Raw genomic sequence first — 8,128 nt, 5'->3', positions numbered from 1 at the left:
AGATCACACAGGGCCATCATCATCAACATTGAGCCGGAGGCTTTCAAGCAATGAGAACTACAACCAGAACCAGGGCACAAGGATGAGTCAGACCAGTCTGAAGGGCAGAGAGGGACTGGATCACTGGCAGCTTAGGAGTGCAATGTGTAGCTTAACAGAGAGAGAGAGAGAGAGAGAGAGAGAGAACAGTTAGTTATGCCAACAGTTTCATAATGTATAAGGTGCAGGTGTATTTAGGGCAGAGTACAAGCTGGAAGAGCCAGAAGGAAACACAGAGATGAAGCTCCTTAGACAGTAAAATACCGATCAAGGAGGCAGGAGTGACTGACATTTTACTAACTCTATGTCCACTCGGATCCAGCAGGTTTTGAAGAATAAAGGACTTGATATTAAATACTGAATGCCATTATTTTTTAACATTTTTACAATGTCAAGAAAATTGCACTTTTGTTTCAATGCTTTCGGCCACCACTGTATTCCTCTGCTTTTACATTATGTAAGAATCTGGCAATGGACATCATGTGTCTGTTTGTCTGCTGTGACTGTTGACAGGTAATCACCCTGAGAGACTATTTCAGGGAAGGTGAGGTTGTATAAATAGCTTAGAATTATTTAATGACTAGTAAACTCGTTCCTCAACCTAAAACTCAATGGGTAAGATAACCAAATTAATATATTTATTATAGATTACGTGGTCTCACGGTACTCGACGGTACAGACTTTGAGCAGACTTTATTTATAGTCCGAAGTCTTCATTTATACTTGGTCTTTTATCATATACTTTGTTGCATGTTTATGTAACATTTGTGGTTATAGAGAAAATAGTTGAGATTAATTTACCATAAATAAACATTACAGCAGGAAACAACAACAACAACAACAATAATAATAATAATAATAATAATACAAAACTCTCTTAGCCACATAAGCACAAATTGATCATTTAAACTGACATTATTATATCTAATTTAAAATAAGTGTTTAGGTTTTAAAGGCTAACGTCATACTACATTTCAGTGTGCTTCAGCAGGTTTATTTAAGAATATGCGTTTTTGTTTTTGTTTGTTTGTTTGTTAGATTTTTAAAGCCCTGTGTCACTATGATCTTCCCTTTTTTCTCAAGTGAAAGCTGTCACACTGACGCATTTGCATACACCAGCAAACACACCCATGTTTTTTACTTCTCTCTTTTATATACTTATACTATGTTTTCTTATCCTTGTTATTAGTTCTTAAAGAAAATCGTAGTACAATATTTTGGGGTATCAGTGACCGTGTGAACTACAGAAGACCCTCTAAGAGAGTTAAGGTTATGTAATTTCACATCACTTATATAGTTTAAGATTAATTTTATTCTAATATGTTTCCTTTTCCACAGAAATTAATTAAACCAAATAGCAGTAAATCTCATTTGTTAGTAATGTTGTTTTTCAAGTTGCCAAGGTTAATCACCAAACAGCCAAGTTGTGATTGGCTCTCAGGCTTGTTCGACATAATGGGGTTTGCATAATTATGATAAACACTGTGTTATTTCCTCTGATTAAAAAGCTCACTTATCTGCTGTGTATTTTACACTTTAACACTGCCACTACTGGGACGAGAACACTGCACATCTGCTACTCGTGGAAACAGGTGAGTGATTATTTCATTTTATTCCCAGTGAAATCAGCAAAATCACTAGACATGTTATATAACATTTTAAAATAACATTTTACTTACTTTTAGGTTATAAACAACACAATGGACTACAGGGTTATACTGGCTATGTTATGTCTGACTGGTAAGTGTTTTATGTTTTTATTTTTAACAGTACAGGCAATAAATCATCTGCTTTCTCTCTTAATAAGCTGCATTACTTTGTAAAACTAAATCAATTACTCTGCACATATGTCCTTACTATTATTTAATATATTACATTATTATTACACACAACAGGGAAATCACTGTAAATTCATTCTCAGGTAAATGTAATGGAAATAGCATTTGTTAATAGCATTTTAAATGAATATATGCCTATTTATAATTAATTTATAATGAAAATTACAACATTTTAACAATACAATATAGCCAATTAATAATAAAAACAACAACATCAACAACAGCAGCAACTAATATTACTTAAAAACTGGACATAAAACCACAACAAAATTATGCTAAAAACGATCCGTGACTCAAATCCATATCGTCAAACTCGTCTAATCTCTTGAGTTTCTAATAAGTGTCTCCTGTAATCACTGATGCTGGTATAGATTGTGTAGATAGTGCTTGGTCCGTTACCGCGAAGGATATATTAGTGTCATATTTCACGATACCGCTTTATGCTTAAGTATGTTGCCAGACTAAGTGGGCCTGTCTGTCAGGTAATGTACTGTACATGTTAGTGTGTGTATGAGATAAATAGAGAGAGAGAGAGCGCGCGTGAGAGAGAGAGAGAGAGAGAGCGCGCGTGAGAGAGAGAGAGAGAGAGAGTATTTCTTTGACATTGTGTTATAGATGTATTTCCTATATTTGTTGTTATAATGTGTTGGAGAGATATTGTGGGCTTTGTTCAGCTTATAAGAATGGACCTTGCATTTTTTTTTTTTACTTCTACAATGACCATGACGGTCAGGTGTTCACATACTTTTGGTCATGTGGTGTACTACTATTGTGACTTTAAGTAGTAGCTTGCACACAAGGTGAGAAGCCTTTAGATCAAAGTAATATTGTACTTTGAATCAAGAACTGAGAGACAGAAGGTCATAAACTGAGTTAAGCTGTTACAGGCGAACCTCTCCTCCTCTTATGGTTCTCTTAACCTGGGCAATAAGAACACAAAGTGCTCATTGTATTTTAATAAATAAATAAATAGCTTATGAGTATCTCTGTCAGCTTTACAGTAAATAGTTGAACATTTTTAAGCATATTTTAGTTCCTCACCTTCAGATAAGACATGAGAAGCATTAGAAACAGCACTATACATATGATAAACACAGTTTTTAGACTTTTACTAATTTTTATTATTTTATATATAAATGATATTTATAATTTTTCTATTAATGCCCCATCTCATTTCATCAGTGAACTTGTGAAGTTCAGTGACTTGAACATGAAACCACAAGGGATCTGCGAAACCGCTCTGCTGTTCTTTATTCTCTCGCCTTTTCTGAAAGGAGATTTATGATACACATACAGCAGGTAGTCAACGGGAATGCCTATTACCACCCTGCTCACCGCCGCAGCAAAACAACAGCTGCCATTTTAATTCACCACAGTTTTAAAATATAATTAGAGCTTAAGTCATATAAAAGTAAAAATTTTTTGTAACAAAATTCTACAGTAATGGTAATGTCCACATCTGAGCACTTTATACAACAAACATGAAAAATCAGAACCAAAACTATTGACATTTATCGTACTATAATGAGTCAAAAAAAAAACCTTGGTTAAATGTTGTTAAGACAGTGTCATGGGTGCTGTGCGTGGGCTTCAGGCGAGGCATATACGCAGAGGTGAAGCAAAAGAAACTCTTTAATGATAAAAAAACAGACACAGACTCAAACCGTGGAACAATTGAAGAGCTAACTATTGAAACTAAGAAAAAACAGGACAATTTAAACAACTTGACTGAACAGTACAGGAACTATGGGAACCGGCATGACACAGAAACACATGGCGCAGAACAGATGCACGACCCCGATCAACTGAACACATGACTATTTATAATGAAACTAATGAGCTACCTCGGTTCAGGTGAGTGCTCCTATCACCTGACCGAGGTGCATTCTGGGAAACGTAGTCCAAATCTGAGAAAACACAAAAAGTACAAGTTTAATTTCACACATTATTTTCAATCTCTGGGCGCAAAGGCGCCCTCTAGGGGTCATCTCTGACAGACAGACAGAAGTTCACTGGCTGACAATTTCATTTGCACAAAGAATGAATTTTTATACACAGTAGTCTATCTGTATCTGTTTAAAGTTGTTTAATAATATATACATTCAAAAACATCAAACTCTAAGTATAGAAATAACTGGAAAATTTTTTAAACGTGGGCTATTGTTATTTACTTACAATATTTGTTAAATTAATTTTAATGAGGTTTGGGATGTAAACCATCGTGATCCTCCTCTTTAATTTCCCACGTGGTCTAATCAACGCTCAACCGCACACATAAAGTTTTTCAGAGCGCACCGGCAGAAGTAGACTAATAATTATGGATGCGTTGGGGAAAAACACAGAGTCTGACCATTTTTAAAATTCATTATTAAATTAGTGATTTCTTTGTTTTCGGCTGTAGTGATAAAGGTAATCATGTCACCTGGTCAGAGCATGTCAAGCTCTGATTGGCAGTAGAGCCGTGATTAATGTGGGAGCACAAAATACCTCTCATCCCTCCCCTCTGAGAGAGCTCGGCCAATCAGCTCTTTCCCCTGGCTGTGAGAGGTTACAGCATCACCCGGGGATAGGGCGAGCACTTTACCACTGCGCCACTTGGAGGCCCCCTTTTGCACATTAATTTAAATAAAAAAAAATTCTGATGCACACCCAAAGTCTGATTTCTGTTTTAACGCTAGTGTTACACATGATATAATCTTAAGGCTAGTGGCGGTGGTTCAGCGCAACAGGGGTCATTATTTATTAAGGAAAATTATGATGATCTAACAGACTACTGCATTTAATTCCCATATTAACACAAAAACACAAGCTGCTGAATGACATCGACATCTGCTGATGCTGATGTTTTAATTTTATGGTCATTTATTTCAGTTAATAAATCTACTTTAAATTTAAAGAACACAAAGTATAAGATGACACAAAACCCTACACGTGTAGCTTTTCTAATTACACATGACAAAATTAAAAGGATCACTTTGTTAACATTTACTTTGCTTAAATTTTATCCTAATAAAAATGAATTTAATTTAAATTCTAAATTTGTACTGTAATTTTAGTACTGTGATTAGAGTATCCACATTATCTATTTCTAAAAGGATATTTTTACAGTAATAACATTAATATAATGACAGGATATGAGTTCTAATGGTTAAAAGCAATGCATTCTTTGTATGTGAAGTAAAAAAGAAAAGACTTACTTCAACCCATACCATATTCAGGGGTATGTATGCCTTTTGGAAGGTGGCATATGCATATAATAACCTGTGTGATCAGCTTATTTACGTTATGTTTGATTCCTTTCAGACTTACAAAGTCATTTTAAAAGTAAAAATAGTTTGTGTGCTTATAAATGATCCTGTTCTGCATGTACCCATCACCTCAGTTTAAACAAAAGGCCCTGACTTGTAGCCCTTCACTTGTAATCACGGTAGCTTTTGGCACTTCTTCTGATTCCTGTTAGAAAGATACAAATTGATTGTAGAAGTCAATGATAAGACAACTCACAGCCACAGATCCATTTTTCATTTTATTATTGATTACTTTGTAACTCTCTCTATTTAATTGGCCACTTTCTTGGTGCAACTGGATTTCACTATAAACATCAGCCATTAGTTCTCACTCACTCGCTCACTCACTCATCATGTATACTGCTTTAGTCAGGGTCACGGGGGTCCTGGAGCCTATCCCAGGAGAGTTAGGGCATGATCAGCCATCAGGTCATATTGTATTAGATGATTAGGTATTGTAATAGGTAAAATGGTTGCTTTATATTCACAATCAAAGTGTTACTTTTCTGTTTGACAGTCACATGTGCTGCAATCGACGATACAACAACCACCACAACAACCACAACTACACCCTCCACCACGTCTCCAACCACCTCAACAACCACAACTACACCCTCCACCACGTCTCCAACCACCTCAACAACCGCATCTTCAACCTCGACCAGGTCTCCAGTGTCCACCACCTCACGTTCAGTGATTCATGATTCCATGATCTGGTTGTCCCTTCTATCACTTCTGCTTTCACTAGCATTGCATGTCTAGCCCTAAATCTGATTATAAAACATACAAAATAATTCAAGGTAAAGGGAGTATAGAAAATATATTAATTTTTATTAATAAATGGGTCTTCAAGTTCAAATATTTTTAATCATTAAACCGGAGAGCAAATGAGGGACCTGATTTGCCTAAAAAACATTCTTACATTCTGTTCTACAAATATTATATTTCAACTATATTAAATTTTTTAATCACTGTCTAATTAATAGTATCAACTAAAGTTGTTTTAAAAAGGTCAATAATCAAACCCTAACCTGTATGTACATACCTACTGGACATATAACTGCTTTAATGTACAATAATTATAAACTATGAATTAAAGGTTTGCTCTTATTAATCAAACTGTATGCATATTCTTTCATAATATAATGATAGATAATCTCCTATCTTCCGTTATTTTAAAGATAACCTCTCTTTATCACTGTGTGGCTTAACAAACTAAAACTATTTATTTGAAGGGAATCGACCTTAAGATGAGAGAGAAAGAGAGAAAGAGAGAAAAGAAAGAGAGAGAGAAAAGATATATATATATATATATATATATATATATATATATATATATATATATATATATAGAGAGAGAGAGAGAGAGAGAGAGAGAGAGAGTTGGACATTTCGTTATTTTGATAATGATGTATCCACCTGTTTTTCTTTTTAAATGAATAGTAAATAAATACATACATAAAATAAATAAGCTATAATTAAAAAGGAAATACTTAAACCGAAAAACTTGTAATAAAAATGACTAAAATAAATGTAAAATTATTATTATTATTATTATTATACTGTACATAGCCAAAAACAGGGGTTAGGAAAAAGAAATTTTGAACAGGTGTAAAAGGGTCAGCAAATTTCTTCCATTAAAAAAAAAACCCATACATGTTTCATTAAGTTGGGTAAAAAAACAAAGACAATGTTTAAAATAGACATAGTATAGTGGTATTATAAGAAGGAGTGGGTAAAAAATAATTAAGGGTAATAATACAAAAGAAGATTGGATATTGTCTTTATTTAACACTAGCACTACCAGGTTTTTCTGACCCCTCCAGCCCTAACAGAGGTAGGCCAAATGGCCCCTTGGTTTTAAACTAACAACTTAATCACTGACAATTGACTCCCATTCATTTATAAACGGGTGGCCGATTGGAATGTGTCACTCCCCTTCCCCCCACAAATGGAAGGGCAGAGTAAGAAAAGCTTTGAAGGACGCTGGGAAACCATATTTAAATCAAAGAGGAGAACAAAAACCAGGGAAAAATCCACCTAAAGAGTTGAGTAGAAGAAGCGTATGTGTGATGTGATCTCTCTCTCTGAACACGCTGAGGAGCACTAAACGCCACAAAAACAGTTAACCTATCAAAATAAACCACATACCATATATAATAATTTAAATGTACATAATAAAGGTCAAAGACATATATATATATATATATATATATATATGTATATATCAGGATTACATCATGATTCTTTCTCATTGATTTTACTATTTTGCAAGTTGTCTGAGACGTACACAAACTAATTAGACTTTTTTTTTTATAAAAAGAAAGCCTTTCAGGTAACAAAGTATAAAATAAAGTAAAGAGCAGAATGAGCAAAGATAAAAATCTGTGTCAATTTATCTTTGTTATTCGAATAGATACACATTACAAATAAACATAATATAAATAAAAAACAAAGTTTTTATTTTTCAGGAAGTTTAGGTGTATTCAGCAGTATTGAATTAACAAACATGAAAGGTGAAACACTATATGCTTACACACTTCATCCATCATTTCATTCTATTTTATCTTAAATATGTGTGAAGAATAGAGTGAACTTTATAGTTACTTACACTATGTGTATCTGTTATAAATAAAACACATGAGCAAATTAGATTTAAATGGGTTGTTATTGTTGCTTCCATAGACATCTTTGTGTATTTTACAAGCTCAACATGTGTTGTTTTACCAGTACTTATGTGTGTTTAAATGTCTGAAACCTAAAACATGCCTTATGTGGTTAACCCTCTGGGGCCCGAGGTGATTTTGGGGCCCTTGAGATGTTTGGACATGTAATGTGTCACTCTCCTTCCCCCCAAGAAGTGTACTCTAAAGTACCTCACACATGGCTGTGGTTTGGATGACTGTGGGCAGGGCTGTTTACTGATGACAAGCTAAACTTGGGAATAAAAGGGATAGTTTACTA

General features: G+C 34.3%; 2 long non-coding RNA genes across 2 annotated transcripts; both read left to right on the top strand.

Moving 5' to 3' along the window:
- The first annotated feature begins 1,543 nt into the window (after positions 1-1,543).
- Positions 1,544-5,718, top strand: LOC128508362 (uncharacterized). Its single transcript, XR_008355903.1, has 3 exons — positions 1,544-1,631; positions 1,725-1,779; positions 5,682-5,718. It is a non-coding gene; the product is annotated as an uncharacterized LOC128508362 (long non-coding RNA).
- Positions 5,719-5,722: 4 nt separating this feature from the next.
- LOC128508367 (uncharacterized) lies at positions 5,723-6,283 on the top strand. Its single transcript, XR_008355908.1, has 2 exons — positions 5,723-5,787; positions 5,830-6,283. It is a non-coding gene; the product is annotated as an uncharacterized LOC128508367 (long non-coding RNA).
- The last annotated feature ends 1,845 nt before the right edge of the window (positions 6,284-8,128 follow it).

The sequence above is a fragment of the Clarias gariepinus genome, chromosome 20 (genome assembly GCF_024256425.1).
Source record: "Clarias gariepinus isolate MV-2021 ecotype Netherlands chromosome 20, CGAR_prim_01v2, whole genome shotgun sequence".
Lineage (NCBI taxonomy): Eukaryota > Metazoa > Chordata > Actinopteri > Siluriformes > Clariidae > Clarias > Clarias gariepinus.
The sequence above is the reverse complement of the archived record's forward strand: the minus strand, read 5'-3'. Positions and strand labels throughout refer to the sequence as shown.